General features: G+C 39.6%; 1 protein-coding gene across 2 annotated transcripts in view; it reads left to right on the forward strand.

Annotated features, from left to right (window-relative positions):
* The first annotated feature begins 7,354 nt into the window (after positions 1-7,354).
* The window catches only part of PACSIN2 (protein kinase C and casein kinase substrate in neurons 2), a 59,230-nt gene continuing 47,669 nt past the window's right edge, over positions 7,355-18,915 (forward strand). The window contains exon 1 of one of the 2 annotated variants that reach the window (XM_065742472.1): positions 7,355-7,451. The gene's annotated coding sequence lies outside the window, so the exon portion shown is untranslated. Of the gene's footprint in view, positions 7,452-7,828; positions 8,291-18,915 lie in introns of those variants that run through there. The other variant, XM_065742473.1, reaches the window with a different exon arrangement.

The following is an 18,915-nucleotide window of genomic DNA, read 5'->3' on the forward strand; positions in this document are numbered from 1 at the left end:
GGAAAGTAGGGTAGAACATCTATATACTGTAATACTTCACTGCTTGAGAATGGCTATAAATTGACTGGCTATAAATCTTGACTTGCACCAGAATCTCTTCATGGTATTTACACATGTAAGTACTTCTGTGTATTTTTGTGTATTTTGCATGTACTACCACAAAAATATTGCATGTGATGAACTATTTCTAGCTTTGGCATCAAAAGTTGTGATGATTAGATACCAAAACACATAGAGCAGAAGTTTAAAATAGATATTTTGGTCTTCTAACAGCATACTATATAAAAAAAATCTAGTTGGGTCTGTCAGTGGATGCTTTCACTTGCATTTCCATAGGTTGTTGAGGTGTTATTTATAATAATGTCTTGATATGCAACTGATAATCTTTTTGCATCATTTTTCTCTCTTCTCACTCCCACCCCTGCTTTTATTTTTTTTTGACGGAAAGGATTGTGGAGATAAATACAAAAGGAGGCTCAAAGTTACAAATATCCACCTGTAATAAATTCTAAAGCAGCAATAAATACTAAAGCAGCAATACTCAATTTCTGTCTGTCACAGCAAGATAAATACTTTTCACTTTTGTGTGTGGCAGGGCTGCTTTAGTGCATGCATTGGAAACTTAGCCTATCCTAATTACTTAGACATGATTTGGGATTCACCCTTGCAAGAAAGAATGAAATACATGAACTGAATCAGTCAGTCCAATATAATCTTCATCTTCATTAATCTTGGCAGTTCCATTGAAATAAAGACCAAAAATATAGCCGATAGTCTGGTTATTAGGCTTAATGGATCTTCTCACTGGACTTTACAAAAGCATCTTCAGTTTGGCTCTTAAAATAAAGAAAAATTAAGATTACTGCATGGCAGTAAAGTTCATCTAATTCACAGGTCCTGTAGCTGTTAGGTTTGATGTGTTTCATGCTTTCCTTTTTTGTTTGTTTGTTTGTTTTTTAATTCTTGAGTGGGAGTTTTGCTTCAATACTTAAACCTTGTCAGGTAAGCCACTTGTAAGTTGATGTACAGTTGGATATTATGTGTTGTGTTAATGATGTGATAGTGGGCAGACATTTTTCTGCCTTAGCCCAAATTGACTGTTAATACAAAGTGTGTCACAAGGCTACAAGCTTAGGAAATAATAGGCTGTAGTATTCTGAAGTACAGTTGTATCCCTGTAATGCAACAGGGATGCTCAGATAGAAGGAAAACAGCTTTCTCTCACTTCAATTTCCACTGCTTTTAACTCATTTCTCTAGTAGCCTGAGCAAAGGATGTTACTGTGGTCTTGTTATAACAGTAGCACTTGCAAGTGAGGCTACAATAGAATGATCACTCTTCCCCTTTATCTTTTTCCTGTTTGTGCAGCTTACACTGGTGGGACTCTGTAGGGAAGAGGTATGCTGAGAAATGTTGTTTCTGCTGAAAACGTCAACTGTACTGTAACTTTTCAAGTGTGCAGAAGTATAACATGTTAAGCTAGCTGCAGGACTTGCAGTCTGCCTTTTGGGAAAGCTTAGTGTGAAGGTAAGAACAGGTCTAGGTTATTAGCATTTATTGGTGTAGAAGGCTTTAGAGAAACGCGTAGTTCTTAGTAGTGATTTCACAATGAACCAAAACTGGTTAATAATTTCAAAATAGTCTTGTTCTTCCAAACTTGTTTGTATGTGATACTGTGTGTCAGCAATAGCATCTTTGCAGCTAGGTGCTGAGTTGAATCCAGGCCTCAAGAACAGACACTGGCAAGACATACAGAATAGGAATGGCAGTACTTAATATTTTACCAATATTGAATACTCTTATGTAATTGATTGGAGGTTTCTAATGGCTTGGAAAGGGTCAACCCATTTGAGCTTGCATTCTCATTAATCAGTGTAATAATGTATCCCTTCCAGTCCTGACTTCAGAACAATCATTATCATATTAAATCAAAGTCTTACTGTTGCTTTCAGAAAATAAGGATTTCTATCTCATTTCTATTTCATTCACGTGTTTGAAGAGCAGAAAATATTTGTGTAGCAGAGCTGTCGATTTGGAACGTGCAAATGCTTCTCTCTGGCCACTTCTAATAGTGGGAAAGCAGATTTCAAATACCTTATGTGAGGAGGAAATGTCTGTTAGATATTTCAAAGATTACCATTGCTACCTCAATATACAGTAATATTTCTAATTGCAAAGTGAAAAAAAAGAACAACTGATAGGAAGCCTTCACTGTGTAGTAATAAATCAAACTAGGATTTAGATTTTGAATGTTGGTATAGCATTTTACACAGTCGTACCTCTAACCAGTGTACTGGTAATCTGTGCTGCAGACACAAACTTGTATTCAATAATGCAGCGCTCATTAAAGAGCAAGAAGTCAAAGAGACTGCAGACATAGAGACTGTCTCTTCCTGATCTCACTCCATTCTCTTTTTAAAAACAATGGACTAGTGATTAGATACAGCAGGCTCCTTTCTCCTCACTTCCTTTTCTAACAGGCTTTTTGCAGAGGTTGAAGTTTGAAGATTTAACTATGTTATCACTTTCAATACACTGAAAAAACTGGGCATGCAAAAGGTGTCTTAGGGTACATAGCTGAAATGATATTAAATACTAGATGATTAACAATGTCTTTCTCATTATTGGTAAAAAGCAAACACAAAAACAACCGGAAGCAAGTTGGAAGTCTTCCTTTTTTGTAAAGAACTTGAAGCCTCCTCCTATAGATAAGTAATATGTTCTTGTGAAAATAAAAATTAGGAGCCCACATTGTTACGTAATATCTGTTTTTCTCTGAACTAACAACCTGTTGAAAATTACATTGCTTCTTTACTGGAATTTGAGTAAGGAAAGAACTGTGTTCTGTGGTAGCTGAGAGTTTGCTCCATGCATGAAACAACTTGTCTGCAGGCTGTGAGACAGGGGGATGAGGAGGAAACAAAAGCAGTCATAGCTTTCAGGGGGAGGAGGGTAGTAAGTGGACATCACACCATGAGATATTCGTTTTTGTGTGGCCTTAAAAGGTAAAGGCAAATATTTGGTGAAGAGGAGAAACCAGAGGCAAAATTTTATCTCGTGTTCAGGGTTAAAATCTTCAACTTCTCTCTCCAGTGCTCCTTAACTAAATATAATGCTATAGTAGGGCAGAAATAATACTACAAAGCATCATGTAAACTGATAACAGCCTATGTGTGGCATGATCTATCAGTTAGAACTGAGGTGATTAGTGAGATGTGTAAGCCATATGGGGGATGTGCCAACTATAGGATTTGAAGGGAGTTAAAGGTGTAATGTTAACATGTGGGATATGAGATGTTAAACATTGTGTGGATGCCTTCGTTTGAAAGCAAGGTGGCTCTTTTTGCTGGAGCCTGATTTTCCAAAAGAGAGAAGGCTGCTTTACCTCTGTTTGAGAGGGATTAAATGAGTTTAAGCTTGAGGAACTGCTAGCAGACAAGCTTCTAGTTCCGAGTAACTAACTTTGGCCTGAGGCCAATCATCCTCCAAGCACACTTGACTGTAGGATAAAGAAATTGTTTTGGGTCTCATTAGAGCAAAATAAATGAGAAATAAAAGTCCTCCAAAGTTCTCACTTTGGCTAATGTACTCTTTCTGGGCAGAGCTAAAATAAATGTGCTTCTGAGTCTTGCTGTTCATATGCTTACGTGCTCTCTAGTATAACGACAGTATTGTATGAAGAATTAAATAGACATATAATGACATCAGTGTAGAAGTAGCTTATTGCTGGAATTGAATACTGGGGACTTCCTGGGCACTAACCTTTCTCCCTGTTAATTCTTTGACATGGATGGCATTAATAAGATTCCCACAGAATAGCTTCTTTATGGGGCTCTAGGAGCTTAAATAGAAGAAACAGTATTATCCCTAAAGCTATTTTGTTGCTGTTGGCTTTACAATAGAACTTCTGCCTAAAATGTCCCTGTCCAGATTCACTTCCTGCTATAAATGCAGCAAAACAATAGACGTTTCACAGAAGAGATACAGTGCTGCACTTCAACAGGAGAATGTGTCAGGCAGAGCTCATTTATTTGTTAAGGAAGGAGCTTTATTCTGTCAGTATAAACTAATGCTGTGGCCAAAGTAGTTACTGTTCAGTTTATATATGTGGAACTATAACCAGAAGGTAACTTTCATTTTGTGCCTGCCTTATTAAAATAGTATTAAAATAGCTCACTCAATCCTTCAGTTCAGTGGGAGGCACACTGTGCCATCTGGCATGTGGGTATCACGCTATAACACTACTGTCCATAGCTAGCTATGCCAACCTTAATAAACAACAACTGTATTCCTGTATTCCTTGCAGATAATAAATGTGTAGAGCTTAGAAAAGCTGACTTAGGTCATAATTTTGGTCAAACTTTTGATTATTAAGAGGAAATAAGAAGATAAATGGCTGCCTTGGAAAGACTTTTAGTTTTTACTGAATAGGAGGAAGTTGCTTGTGCTAGGCTTTTGGTTGTTGGGTTTTATTTTATTTTATTCTTTCTAAAAATACTTTTTTAAATTTGCTGTCAGAGCTTAGGCAAGCCTCAAGAAACTCACTGTACTTAAGGTAGTCCATAGTCAGATCCTTTCCAATTGTTTTGATAACTTAGTGGTATCCCTGTCCTTGACAGAGTCCTCTATGCTTTAATTAATCACAGAGCTTTTTTCTTTTTACCTACTGAAAAGCATATCATTCGTGTTTGAGATAATCACAGGCAACTGTTGTGAAATAGAAAAGTTAGGACAGTATGAAACTGATTAAGGATATAAATGTGGAAAACAAAGAGATAAAGGGTATTTCAAATGAGCATGTCTTCTGTGAGATGAATTGTATTTGATGAAAGTTGGGCAGTTAAGCAGTCCAATTAATTTGAGGGGAATTAAATTTAATATTCTGAAATTCCATGTCATTGATTGGCAGTTACAACCACTAATGAGAGTACATTTGAAATCAAAATATGGTTCAGGGTTTAATTTAGGTTTCAAACTGTAAATATGCAACGCTTGGGATTTTTTTAGCTAGAGATAAAAATGCTGAAGAGAATGCCAAAATGTTACAGCAAGAGCCAAGGAATAGCAATAAAAATTGCTCTGAGGGAATCTAAGAGGAAAATATTAGTACTTAAAGGGATATGTAAAATTTCTGAGGACAGCGGAGGACACAAGAAGCATATTTAAAAATAGATTGTGTTAAAAATAAAAATAACCGTGGGATACTCATCTAAAATGAGGGAGAGTTATTTATTTATCTATCTATCTATCTGTCTGTTTATTTATTTATTTATTTTATTTATTTTATTTCCAGAAAATTCCCATCCTGTCCCTTGCAGCTAAAATCACATGCTCACCAGTAGGGCTATGTAAACTGTTAGCCTTTCTTCTAAGAAAGTCTTTCTCAGGTAGTCACATACTGAGTTAAACTGAAAGCATCCAAAGAACAACTAAATCTTCATGTTTATGAAAAAGAAATATCTGAAAATGCTAAAATCAAGGTGAATAATATCATGTTAAAAGTGTGATTCGTGGTATCATTAATTTGTGGTGTCATTATAGTGTCATTGTGCTGGTAGGTTGCATGACTGGTGGTAGATATAATTAGACCGTTAATCTCTTTTAATTCACTTCAAGAAGGAAAATAATGTTTGACTAACTGGAAAGATAATTTACATTTTATAAATTGAAAAAACTGTGGTTCACTAACCACTGAGGTATTTTTCTCCAAGCAGTTTTTTTTTTTTTATAAGAGCATCTGTGTATGTATGCAGTGCATATGGCTTGAAACCTATACATATGCATGTATGCATGCACTAAGCTGTACTACCATAAGAAATGAAGTCAAATTGAGCAGCAATGTGTGTATTACTTCCAGTGCAGAATTTCTGCTTTCAGATATGGAGGTAATGTACAAGAAGATTGATAGCATTGATCCAAAATGTAGACTAAGACAACTTTGATAATATTTTGTTAACTGTTTCAAATGATACGCTTGGGAAAGAGGTAAAAAATTTCCAGTTAAAATGTATTCTTAAAATTGACATTGTTGTTTTTGTCTTATTTGCTTCCAAAAGTATCTGAGCCATTTTTTACCAAAATGTAAAAAGCATGGGAAACATTTTGTACCCAGAGGGCAATATTCAGCAGCTTGAAAATGGTATTCCCTAAAGTGATGCCTCAAGGATCCTTCAAATATTAAATTCAAATGTTCAAGTAAATTGTCTTTTGGTGAATACGCTTTTTCTAATTAATGCTCTGCTTTTACTTTTTGTCTTTAAGTTGATAATTTTATAGAATTTATAAAGATGTATTTTCCAACTTCTCACTTAAACAACTGTTATTTCTCAAGCTGTAATAAAATCTGAATCTGGCTAGTATGTGTGTGTGGTGTGAATTCTTCATTTCTGTTCACCCTCCGTTCATTAGGAAGGCGGAATCAGTGCAAATCCCACGTGAAAATGAATGCCAAAATAGCTGTTGCCTTTATTGTATTTGCTGTACCTGCATGCGTGTATAGGTACATATGTATACATAGGTTTTACTTAAATATATAAGCAATAGAGAGCCCAAGGAAACTCACACATGCATGAGTTGAATAAAAAGTATCTGCTCTACTTATTTCTGACTTGCAGGCAGGCTCAGGGCCTGAATATATACCTCTTGCAGGATTTAGTCGCTGATTCCACACTGGTCTAAAATAACTGCGAACGCTGTTCTCAGCTGGTAGCACGCATGTGCTGGGCAACGGCTTCCTGCACAGCGAAGAGCACTGAGGGTGCAGGTCAGTATTCAATCACGCCTATGCGGAGCCGGGTTTTTCCTGTCCTCTACCATGTCCAGGTGGAATTTCTGTCCTCTGACGAAGCGGAATGGCCTTTCATCACACCATCAACTTGGTTGTGCCGAAGGAGCTGTGACTTACTCTGAATTCCTGTTCTCTTAAAGCGTTGAGCAAGTTTGAGCATTATTTCACCATACAAGCAGATGAAGTACTGTTTCGATGTTGAGGTTGAATAGTAAGTGTTCCAGGAGCGAAGGCTTCCCGCCCCTTTGCTAGGGAGCCCGCCCTGGGAGCGGGACGGAAAGCGAATCCTTCGCCACCTCCGCGCGGTGCCGCGGCACACCTGCGGCGCAGGGCGCTCACGGCTGCCAAAACGCGCTGCCAAACGCCGCCCTCTCCCTTCACCTCCCACCGCCCTTTTCCAGCCAGCGCCAAGGAAGTGGCATTAATTGACAGCTGCGGACAGCCAATGGGCTGCGGAGGGGCGGGAGCACGCTCGCCGCCCTCGGCCAATCGGAGGGCGGTTGAGCGTGAGCCAATCGGAGGGGCGGCGGGCGGCAGTTGGTGCGGCTGGAGCGGCGCGGCCGGAGCGCAGGGCGGTTGCTCGCTCTCCTCGGCGCTCCGCGCGCTTTTCTCGTCTGCCGGTGTGCAGTGGAGTCGCTGGCTTGCGGCGTTCCGGTCGCTCCAGGTGAGGGTAGAGCCGCCGTCTGAGACTGCCGGCCGTAGGGAGCGGCGCGAGGCTGAGGCTCGGAGCCCGCCGGAGCTTCGCGGGGGAGGGGCGGGCGGGAGGTGGTTGGGGCGGCACGGCACTCCGTGCCCCGCGGCGGATGAGGGCTGCGCGGGCCGCGCAGAGAGAGGGGGACGCGGGTGGGGGCAGGGGGCCGGCTGCGGCGGGGAAGGTGAAGCTCTCCTTGCACAGCGCCTGGTGGGGAAGGGCAGGGCCGGGGCTCGCGGGAAGCGGCGACGGCGGCCGCGGAGGTTCCGCTCCTGGCGGAGGGAAGCGCCGCGTGCGCGGGGAAGTTCGGTGGCCCGGCGGGCGCGGGGCTGGCGGCTGCGGGACGGCAGCGGGGGGAGGAGGGACGGGACGGAGGCTGACGGCTGCCCCCGGGCTGTGCGGTGCCGTGATTCGGACTGGTGGCGGGTGAGGATGCCGATCTGGTGGGAGGAGGCCTTTCTGGGGGAGGGAGCGTTTGGAAACTAAGCGTGACGTTACCGTCCTCGTTTTAGCTGGTCTTGGTTAAAGCTGTAGGTGAGTTAGGATAACGTGAAACAAGTATGCTGGTGTTCAGTTCCCCGTGTATTTTCATTACGTTTGATCGCTTGTTCGTGACCAAGAGAGGTAAAAAACAACCTTAGGGTCTGCTGTTTTCCACGTCTTTGCAACAGACTGCCTGAAAGCGTGCTGTATGGAATGTGTGTATTTACCCCTCTTGCTACGAGGGGGAGCTTTTTCCCTCTGCTCGTCTGGGTTTAATACCAGACATTTTTTTTTCAGATCATCTATAAAGACAAGACTGCTTTGAGAAGGTAAAACCCTTAGCAGTGTGTTGTTACAGCAGTCCTAGTGAAGGCTGTGTTATGTAAGCAGCTGGATTTTCATTCTCATTTTACCACAGCAAAAATACAGTTCTCTCATGTCCATGATGAGGACAGTATAAAAACATTGTTTTCTGTAGGGGGTGGGAAGATACCTCTTTGCTAAAGGCGAAAGGTAGCTAAAACTGTTTGCTGACTGTATTTCAGACAGCCAAGACTTCCTAATTGCATTTTCAGCAGTGAAGGTCATTAGCACCCTGTGTAATGCTTGCTGTTTCATACCTGTTCTCGTCTGAAATTACGTATTGTCAAACTTGCAATTTGCCATCAATGATAGTAGTTATGTTCTGCCAATTATGACTGAATCAGCTTTAACAGCAGCATGTATTAACACACAGGGCATGTCTAATTAGCACAATACAACATCATTTTGGAAATCTCTGCACATTCTATACCGTGGCTCAGCTATGGTAAACAGGAGAGGAGTGCTGATGCTGCCCTGTTCTCTGTGGTGTTAAGCTTAACATGGCTGGTCTGAACTCCCCTTGTTGGCGTGGTTTACGGTTCTTGAGTTACTTTCTTTGGCTTGGGGTCTGCATACTGTGCAGTGCCATGCTAGAATAAACATTAGAAATGCCCCTGGGGGTTAAACTGCGTACCACACATCAAGCAACGTTTTCCATAAAAGGAATGTGCGTGGCACAGTTGTACATAGTGATGAAATAGGTTATTAATGATTGACAAACAAAACTGTTTGGCGATGATTTTTCTCTGATTTATTTTGTTTTCCTTCTTTAAAAAGAGTGTGCAACAAATAGGTCAGGTAGTTAATATTGAGCTGACAGATGGCATTTATGATCGATGGCCTTGATGTTGGCCGTGTGCATCTTTGTGGATGATGTTAAGTGTTCTTTAGACAACCTTGTGGCAAAAACTTCATTTTACTTTGTTAGGCATGATGTGGTTAGACATGAGAAGCATTCTCGTGCTGTTGTCCAGCTTATGGGTTCCATTTTTTTTACTGACTGAGCTGCTGTCTTAAAGATGTCCCTATGTTAATTCTGTGCTTCTCTGATTGTGATAAAAATGAGTCTAGAGGTTATTATGACTTAAATTGGTAGCCTGCAAAGGCAGATCGGGAGGCTTCTGTGCTTGTCGTAATGGTGGCAAGAGGAATGCTCAGCCATGCTTGGCAGTTCTGGGCTTGTATGACTCTGTAAGTCTGATATGAAACAGCTTCTGTGGCAGTGCATGCTTTCCTCAGTGTAGGAATGGCAGGTGCTGAGAAGGTGTGTCTTGTCTTCTATTACAAAGAGACAGGGAAACGGTAGATACAGATTTGAAATTGTTCTAAGGTAAGTTTACTGGTGTCCTGAAACCTCAGACGAAGTCTGTCATGCTTGAGTTGAAGCCCAGTTTGTGAGGTGAACAACCTTTTTTTGCTAACATAGGATTTAATTCAAATTGTATTTTAATCTGGAAAACTTCAAAATGTGGTGTTTTCTTTGGCATGACATAATGTATTGATAAATTGTTTCTGGGACATAAAGAAGAAGGAAGCAGGAATTAAGTGATGTGACTGTGCTGAAATAAGCAGGTAAATATTGAGTCTCTGCCTGAATGGAACGAAGTGATGCATTATTATGAATGTGACCTGGCTAGCTGGCTCAGTAGGGTGAGGAATAAGAACCTGAAGTCGATAACAGAAAAGCTGTTCTATCCCAGGGTGAGCTCCCAGTCTGCAGCCACAATCAGATTTCTCATGAGACTTGAACGTCATCCTTTGTGTGCTGTTCTGTCAAGGTGTGTTGCTTGGGCCGAGAGAACAGTCAACACTTCTGATGGTGCTACTCTGGGATCTGCCTTGGTGTGTGCTCTTTGCAGCATGAGTGACTCTGCTTGAGCCATTGCAAAGTGGTACGTATTGCTGGAGTCCTGTGAGTCTTAGTGCACAGGATGTGTCAATATTTGAGAAGGTACCCAACCCCAATTAGCAAATAAGCATATAGTTAGCATGGCTCTTGTGAGCAGCTCTGCACAGTAATGATCTCCAAAGAAGAAAAAAAAATCATGCATACACACACACACAAAAAAAACCAAACCCAGAACAAGAAACTCCAAACTGGAAGCCTTTAAGTGGATGGGGTTTGGTTCAACTTCTTAGAATATGCAAATATTTAAAAAAAGTCCTGGCTTACACAGCGTATTGTAAATATTTTGTCAGAGTTGGAAACCTGTATCTTGGAGTGTTTGGTTTTAGGCCAGTGCATGTTGTTAACTTCTTTTTTTTTTTTTTTTTTTTTTTAACTCTGCTTTAAGTTAAGAATTTCAAGACATCTACCGACCAAAAGTCTTAAGCTTCTTTTGCTTTTTATCGTGTGCTCTATACTAGTGACTGATAAACTTGGCTACAATAAAGCAGCACAAGTGGAGAGTAAGAGCATCTGTTTTGCTGAAATAGAAAAGGCAATTTTTTAATGTTAGCTTCAACACGCAAAATATGCTGTGTTACACCTATTCTCAGGGCATCTGTAAAGTGATGCTGTCTGTTAGTTCACATATATATCTTAAATGTCTTGTCATTGTGATTTCAGTATCTCATGGTTGTGTTTCACTCGCAAACTGGTAGGTTCTGATTGTAAATTTGTAGGTTGTTTAATAATACTGCAACTGGATCAATGTGGTGTTCCTTTAATCTTCGTTGTGAAGCATCTTTCTGCAGAAATGTGGTACTCTTTCTGTCTCGTTAGTTATTGTTTTGTACAGAGTAACATAAGTAGGACTTTCAAAATCTTTTTTTAAGGATGTTGATAAATGATTTTTTTCTGCATATCAGACTGATGCCTTGCTGTCTGATGATTATAACAGTGAAATATATTTCACTAACAGAGTTCTCAGAGCTATCTCAACCTCTGCTTTTGGAATGTAGCCAGTGTGTCTGGTTAGAAGCAGCATCCAGTTTACACAAATTCTTAGCTTAGTAATAGTAAGTGAGCACTGAAATAAGAATCGAAATAAGAGTGTTATTTGTGCTTAATAAAATTTGACTACGCTTCCAAGCTTGTTATTGTGTTTCTGACTTTATGGGTAAAAATAAAAGGGGACGAGTGGGAAATCCTGAGTGCATCAGCCTTAGTTGGTAATGTGAAGTACAGATTTCAGTAGAGTTTCTGCTATGAGTCAGAGGACAAATGGATATCTCTAGTTTTACTTATGCCTCTGATCCTTTCCCTGGGTAGAGGTTTTCTTGATACATTCACAAATGTTGCTGGATGGACCTGCTGAATAGAACAGCAGTTTACTTCTTAACGAAAGTAATAAAATTATAACAAGGCTAGCTATGGTAAGAGAATCTTTTTATTTAATAAGCATCAGCTTATTAATTAAATCAGACATGTTTACTTTAACATTCGCTAACCAATGCTTTAAAAAGCATTTTCCCAAGCTTCTAACATTTTTTCCATCCTATAGTAGTTAAAGATAAAAAGCTCCAAAACTTCTAGTTGTTTTCTGGAGACAATGTAGGCAATCTAAGCCATCTAATAATCTGATCAGCATTCAATTTTGCTTAATTTGAAGGAACCCCTACACGGCTTGGAAAAGCTCCCAGCTGAACTTGACTTAGTGAGTTTTCCTGAACCCTCGCTGGGTTGAGGTGGCAGTTCCTTTCCAAAATATGAGCACTCTGGTTTACCTGAATGACCTAAGCTGAATGACCATTTGCTTTAAATGAGCCTACTTTAATTTTTGCCTGTTAGGAGCGATCTCTGATGTGAAGAGTGCTGTTGGACTTGCGTCATTCAGTTACAGTGAGAAATAAATCAAGCTGTTTCTCTTCTGGGCAATTAAATTTCTTAGGAACTCTTATGCCTGCAACTGGGAGTGTTGCCTTCTCTTTGATTATTTATTTGTATTGGCCCACTGTTCTGGTAGGCCACTAGCATTTCCATTGGCTTACATCGAACTGAGTATATTTTACTGCCACTGTGCTTTCCACAAGCAGGTTTTCTACCCCCCAGGGAACTTCTAGGGCTGTGAGTCATTCTTGCTTTGTTGTCTTTCGTAAAGGCTATTTCAACTGAAAGCAGGAACAACCAGCCTCTGTGGATTAAATGTGATCAACCAGTAACCTATGGTTCAAGGGTGCCACTTTCCAGAGCAACTTTTATGCTCTCTTAGTGAATCTAATCCTAAGTGGAAATATTCAGTTCTATACTGTTACTGTACCACTGGTGGCCCAATAGTGTCTGTACTGCCAGTTGTGCTATGTCAGAAATTATAACTTTTGATCTAGTAGATGTTAATGATTGTGTTTGGAGCTTCGGGCCTGTGCACACATGCACAACCCTGTGTGTGTGAACACGTGTAATGAGATATCAGTCACTCTGGAGGTAATGCCTCCTATTTATTTCCATGGAAACTGCATCAGATACAAGGAGCACAGTAATGCTATTTGGTAGAGCAGATTCTCAGCTACAAAACGCTGCTTTTCAACATAATCACCACTATTAGTTGATTCATGCGAGTGAGCTGATTGAGATGCTCTTCATTTTGTGTTGTGACAGCTGGGCACGGCCATCTGGAACATGACTTGTCTTTCCCATTGCTGTCACCACTGCTGAAGTGCACCTCCCACTGCCTCACTGTGCTCACAGTCACTGTTTGGTCTCCATCAGTATTCACCAGGTGTTGATGAAAGTCAGTGGGTGCCACTTCATGGAGGAATTCAGTGACACATTTTTTGTTTAATCTGCACTTCCATGTCATGTACCACTGTGTCAGCATGCCCCTCTGCTGCCATTTGTCATACAGCAGCAAAATGTAATGGAATATTGGTGGGGAGGTTCAACCTGTACTGCCATACCACCAACAGCTGCCTTGACATCTTGGGCCAACGTCATAAAACAGGAGGCATTACTTTTGGAGCAACCCTCCTGCATCTCACTCACGTTGTCTGCAGAATAGATAAATATCTGCAAGTTTAGAATGAATTTCCTTCAGTGTTTCCTTCTCTCTTTTTTTTTTCTTGTAAGTGTCCTCAGGAGATGTCTTGGGGGTGGCTTTATTGAATAGGCACTTCAGAACCTCCGGATCACACACTGTAGAAATCTAATGAGGTGATCTTTCATATAAACAGCACTTAGCTGTTGTTGCTGTTATGCTAAAGGAGCTGTTTGATCATCCCTTTGCTGGTAGTGCACAGTACAAACGCAGGGGAAAAAAAAGATTGGTAGATGTGTATCCAGGAAGGAACCGCTTGTCATTTTTGATTTGATACAGTCACAAAGAAAAGTTCCCCTTCAGAAGGCATGGAAGTGCAGTCTACCACAGCTCTGTTAGTTATCCTGCTGTCTGTAACTACTTTTCCTTTTTGCTGTGGCTTTGGGTGCAGCTATTACAACATCTGAGGTGATTCTCCGGTAGTTTTACTTTATCAGATGGCCAGATTTGTATGTATGTAAATTCCATGCAGATTGTGGAGTTGGGAAGGTGGGACCGAAGGACCCCGTGGTTGTGCAGCATGTCTCTGTGCACAGCAGTAGTCCACTTTGCATTTGTTGGTGTGCTGTGATGGTCCAAAAGATGGGGCTTAGTGCCATTCAGGGTGGGAGCTTCTGGGGGGCTTTCCAGAATGCGACAGGGCAGCGTTCTAAGGGCTGTCAGTAGTTCAGACCCTGCATTTTTGCTCGAGCTGCCTCTCAGTTCCTCGCTGTCTGGTTCTCTGTTGCTATGTTATAACCACTTATTCACATCCGCAATGCTTCAGTGATAGTAGACATGCTGGAATTACGTTGCCAAGTGCAAAAAAGTAGCTTTTCCAAATTTCTTCTGTGCCTACCACTTTCACATGAACAGTGCAAGTAAATAACCTTTCTGCTTTCTAGAGTCTCAGACTTTCTGAAGGGTAGTTTGTTGTTTCTTTTTCCTGTAATTTTATTTCCCCTGTTAAAAATGTGCTTGCTTATGCTGAATGTTAGTGTTGTGTTTCATTAAGCTAGCTCAGAAACTTGTCACTCCTACTTAACTGTGTCAACCCAAGTGACTTCAAAACAAATGACAGTCTGTACTGCTACCAGAACGGGAAATTGAGCTCTTTTCCTGGGGCCCAGCTGTTTGTTCTTGCTACGTGCTCAATTTTGGCGCTATTTATCTGGCTGTACTGTGACCTGAGTTGGTTCCCTCATCCAGCAAGAAACTTTTGTTTTTGGCAGGGTAGTTTTCAGCTGGGTAAAGACTGCCTTCCTGAATAGAAATGGTAGCATGGCGATGGGTCAGGAGGAGTGTCCAAGGACATGGGAGAAAACCAAATCAGCCTTGTTAACAGGACAAATTTGTGCCATAGCAAAGTAGCCAGGTTAGGACTGAGCTGAGAGCACAGTGAATAACTTATATAAGGTTAAGCTGTAAAGTGGATGCTAGGCATAAACAATTTTTTGTATAAATGTTCTTATAGGATGTAATAAAAAGAAAAAAGGAGTCTTCGTAAGTGCAACAGTATAGCTCATCATAGGGAGCTGAAATTGTGCTGCATGAGCTGCTGAGGTACAACAAGGGTTGAATACTTACCTGGAGGCTGTAACATTGAACTATTTATAGGTAAGGAAATTGAAGGTTCCTTTAAACTTATGCTAATTGATGTTTTAACCAATTCTAAATCCGTAGCCAAATAGATAATATGAATTCAGGAGCACTGAGAAAAATAAATTTGAAGGTGAGCATGCTTTTTCTCTTTCTGGAAACTGGGCTTCAAATATTTTTTTAGGATACCTGCTATAGGCATCCCTGTCCCTTGAGCAGGGGAGTGAACCAGATGACCTCTAGAGCTCCCTTCCTACTTCAGCTGTTCAGTGATGCTGAGATTGTTTTCAAGTGAAAGGGCAAGAAGGTAGCATAGAATGTGTTTCAGTTTGCAAGGGATTTCAAAGTATAAAGGAGGAAAAAGTCTTTACTTTTTGTCTTCTAAAATACTCAATTGTGAGTAACCTTAAAGAAATGTTAATACGTAGCTCTGATATATAGTCTTAAGTAACTGTGCTATATTTATCAAAAAAGTGAATGCTAAATATTTTTTGTAAATTCCTAGCAGAAGGCTCAAGCTGGCCTGCTAACAATTTATTATTAAATCAAGTTTTAAAGAATTAGCTTTCTAGTTTGAATTCAATTTCAGTATTTAATTTTCAAAACTGAGGCACTTGAGAATCAAGTGCTTTTTAGAAACACTTTTCTAAAAAAGTCAGTTAGGTGTACACAAAACCCCTGCCAGATCCCTTATTTCCTAGGCTGTAAGAATTGCTTCCCCACCTTATCGTGGTCTCTGCAAATCTTTTCTCTCCCACAAAAATTTGAGTAGAATTCATCGGATCCTTCTGTTACCTTTGTTCTGTGATCTGCCCCATCTTCTTTCATAGCTACTCCCAGCAATGTGCTGTTCCATATAATGAGGTTTTTTGCTTTTTGTTTTTCTTAAATAAGTGCACAAGTTGGCTACTGGATGATATCTTTCCAAGAAAGCAGAGTGAGCAGTGTTGGAAAACACCTTGTTCCTTTCTTTGTTAAATTGCACTCTACACTGTGAAAGATGAAAGTTCATTCAGCAGATATCATGAAAGTCTTGTGTGTTCATTGTCCTTTATGTTCCTAAGTGTGCATATGAGGAGACAAAGGACAATCAGTGTAGTTTTAAAGGATCTGCATGTGAATCTTAAAATCGTTGAGAATTTGGCTAATAAACCCTTTGGATAAAGTAGCATATGAGCAGCTGCTTCTGCTTAAGCTTATGATATTTCAATATTGGAGAACAATGTGTGTCTAGTCTGTATCTAATTACTGTATTTTTAGCAGTTGGTTTAAGTCAGGCTATTGCATAGTTTCTACTCATATTTAAGCCATATGAGTTGTATAAGAATCACGAGTTAAATCTGTGGAGTGCAGTTGTAATGGTTGTTGAGTCAGGACCAGCTCTGATACAATAATAATTGATATATGTGAATGTATAAAATATTTCATTATGGATTGATGCTTATTTTTAGCTCAAGACTGCCCATAGCTTTTTTGCTATTGACTTTGATCAGTCTATTAAAATAGGGGGTAGTCTTACTTTCTGTAATAGTATAGTTCAGTGGCTTTCTTTTAAATGTAGGAAAAATAAAACTGCTACTGGACGTCTTTGGTGCTTCTGTCCTCTTTTGCCCTCCTCTTTCTTGCAAAAGATGCTGTATGGGAGATAAGTTTGCTTCCACATGTTAATAGGTGCTGGAGTAACATGTTTCTTTGTGTAATTGTGAACTCTGCTAAATTTAGCATGCAGTGCATAACAATGATTCAAAACAATTACTGTTTTTTAGCAGGGCTTTTAGTAGTTATGTCATTTCCAAGAGATCTTGCAGCATAGCAAAGAAGGATGGGAAAGTCAGGCAGGCTTTCATGCTTTCAAGGACACCTCAAAGTTATTTTCATTGTGTATTTTCTTGTTTGTTTTCAGTGTTTAACGTTTTGTACACATGGATAATGTGCTACATATTAATGTAATTAATTACATATTAATGTGCTACGTAATGCTGTACCAGTATGGTATCCTTTAATACTAATCTCAGATTGTCTGACTTGTGAGTGATACTGCTAGTTTAGCTGTGAAGTTTATGAGGCTTCTGTAAAATAATTAACTTTCAAGGATGTGTGAATTATCTACTTTGGCTAGAATACTCACTGGAAAACAATTTATTCAGTAGGAAAAATACCAAGAAGTGCTAATGTATGGGTTAGCTCTTTGAAGCTGAAGATCTTGCATTTTTAGAGAAGCATGTTTGTATTTTGAATTTATCCAGAAAATAATGGATCAGACGGATCTTTGAATTTTTATTGCAGTGAGCAGTTAGAGAATAAAGTTGCATCATGCTGTTGTGAAAATCTTCTGAAACAGTGCTTAAAATGCAGTGGGAAATGGGTTTGGACAATACTTTGGCCTGCAAACTGGGAGAAGTAAGCAGTGTAAAACATTTAGCCATTGCTAAATTACTTTGTTGTGATGGCTCCTACAGATTTTTGTTGTTTTTTTTTCCCAAATAAAATTATTTATGTATGAGGCAACTGTTTTGAGCTTCACACTGCCCTTTTGAGAACAACTACAACAAAAATTAGAATTGAGGTAGTGGCTATTTCTTTATTTTTCCAAATACAAGTAGCATCATTTACCAGTAGCATAACATTTCTTAACAGGGAATGCTGTCTCATGGGTGCTGTCCTGTTTTTTCATTTATTAAATGGGAGTTTCTGTATCTAATATTGTTTTAAAATAATTACAGTATTCCACAAATCTGTGTTGTTCTTTAGAAGCAAGGTTCGCTGTCCAGAGGGAATTAAAATTTAGGTACCTTCTTGAGTTATGCAGCAATGCTGGTTCAAGAGAATTATAGGAATGTGCAAAGAATGGCATATTTCACCTAAGCACTTACATCAGAGTCAGCATATGTGTTTAAATTGGGAGTAGTGTGAAAAATCTCAATCTGGCTGTAGTCTCTGTCCTAGAAGAGGAAGGAATGGAAGTTGCAACTTTTATGTATTTCAACATCACCCAGTTCCACATACTAAGCAGCTTTATGTAGTTCTGTATACTGAAAGGGTTGCTGAAAAATTTAACCACTTAAACGTGAAAGGACATTTTTAAATCTTGCTTCCCAGATGGCCAACTTTTTTTTGAGATATTTTCTGTTCTTAGGAAAAAGAAATAATCAAATTGGGTAAAAAATGAATGCAGGTAGTGATTTGGCATATACGTGTCCATGTACAACTTAACATTTTGTCTAAATCTAGCATTGAAGCAAGTGAAACTTACCTACTTGAAAATCAGCTTAAGAGTTGGTTATTGGATTTTTCCAGTTTAACCTAGAATAGACAACCAAGAATCCTATATGAGGTTGTAGATCTATATGAGGTTGTAGATGTTGAATGAATTCAGGTAGTAACTTACATCCAGATCTTAAAATTGAATAATTTCTTGCAATATTGTGTTCTTGAAATACCCTGACAAGAAAATTATAAAAGAGGAGTTTAGAGATCTTCAGAATTTGGATAAGCTTTCAGTGTGCTATGTTAGAAAAAAAAGTTATGGATTTGTACTTACCCATCTTCGTCTGGGATCCCTTGAGTGGCTTTTTCTGGTAGGTGAAAGATCCCTTCTGTTTTCTGGTTATTCTGTGTAAGGGTTGTTAGTTTGAAAGGAGAACAAGTCACACTATCCTACTTGTGTTACTTGGCGCTAGTGTCTATTGACTTGTACACTACATAAAGAACAGTAATGGTATGTCTTGGTTCACATCTGCCAGTTGAATTTTTAAAATGAAGGTTGTAGGGATATGGCTTATGTATTCTAATAGAAACAATTAAAGAAACCAGGGGAAGAAGCCTTGAGAACTCTTCTGGTGCCTCATTGCCCTTTTTCTGTTGCAATTCAGAATTGCGCCAGCCAGTACTAGGCATTGTTATTCAGCGCCTAAGAAGAAAGTAGTTGCTGCAGAAATTCAAAGATCCTTTAGAAAAACTTTGATTTGATTGATTACAAGCCATTGATTACTGGCTTCTTTCATGTTCCTGTCATTCGCGATGTGAATTGTAATACT

This window comes from Cyrtonyx montezumae, unplaced genomic scaffold, assembly GCF_038088225.1.
Source record: "Cyrtonyx montezumae isolate F1298 unplaced genomic scaffold, pur_monq_1.0 scaffold_3, whole genome shotgun sequence".
Taxonomy (NCBI): Eukaryota; Metazoa; Chordata; class Aves; order Galliformes; family Odontophoridae; genus Cyrtonyx; species Cyrtonyx montezumae.